This window comes from Pygoscelis adeliae, unplaced genomic scaffold (genome assembly GCF_000699105.1).
Source record: "Pygoscelis adeliae isolate BGI_AS28 unplaced genomic scaffold, ASM69910v1 Scaffold38, whole genome shotgun sequence".
In the NCBI taxonomy this organism is placed as follows: Eukaryota; Metazoa; Chordata; class Aves; order Sphenisciformes; family Spheniscidae; genus Pygoscelis; species Pygoscelis adeliae.
The window spans coordinates 16,435,510-16,436,698 of record NW_008825614.1 but is presented as its reverse complement, the minus strand read 5'-3'; positions in this window follow the sequence as shown (position 1 = coordinate 16,436,698).

The following is a 1,189-nucleotide window of genomic DNA, read 5'->3' as shown; positions in this document are numbered from 1 at the left end:
TGCAGAGTCAACACAGTAGCCCGTGTTTTCGGTGGCGGCGGCTGTGCCTTCCCCCGTGTTTTTCTGCCCCGTCGGGTCAGAGCCGCGGAGGACAGGGTCACGCCGCCGAAATGCGGGATGGAGCGCCCTCTTTTTTAGGCCTTGGGCTTTTGGGGGAATTCTTTAATGTGCAGTGATTTCAGGAAGGACAATGCAATCATTAATCATCCTCTCGCCTTTCGATTTGGATACACGTTGGCAACACAGAAGGGCAATAAAACAATGGTGATACCGCTAGATCTTTGCATATTTATATAGAGATAGATAAAGATATATATGTTACATCCATCAGATACAAACACTTCATATGCAACTTAGCTCCGGCATAACATCATTTAACATTTTGTCCTTACATTCATCGTTGTCAATGGCAGAAAGAAAAAAAAAATTGCATGCGGTAGGCAGCCGATCATTTTAATTAAAAAAAGTTTTATTACGAAACTAGTTTGTATAAAACAGGGTTATACAGGACCTTTGTAAGTTTGTAATAAAACAGTAAGAAAAGGCAGTGGCATAGGGGTTTGTCTGTTTGTTTGTTTGCTTGTGTATTCTTTTTTTTCCAAAAGGCAGCATATAAAAACAAATGGCTACCATTTTGCGTTTGGACAATAGCTGCATAAACTTTGTTCACTTTGAACATCGTTTAATAACATTATTAATACATTAACAAAGTTGCTATAAAGTAAGACACGTTGGTGCTAAAGTACATCTGGAGGAAATCCAGGTCCTTTACAAAACCACGTACAAAAATGGCAGTTGTAAGGTAACGTCGACTACACGTCTAAACATGAAGAGGTAATAAGCATTACATATTAAAAAAAGTATCAAGATATACACATTTTAAACCATTTGTACAAAACCTCTATAAATCTCTCTCTCTCTTATGTACAAAAATAGCTTAATATATCCCCAAACTGGTTAGGATAGATACAAATAGATTTTCTTATAATAAAAAAATTCACAAAAAAGATTGGAAGCATTCTATGATGGAAACGAGAGGACAAGCTCGGAGCGAGGGGAGGGAGAGGCGCGGGGAGGGGGGGAGACGGGGCTCCAGGGGCTTCTTTGAGTACAGCATAGCTTAATTTCAACACCTCCACAAACATCGGGGAACTAACTTTGTCCACAGAGCGAGGAACGCCAGTCTCTG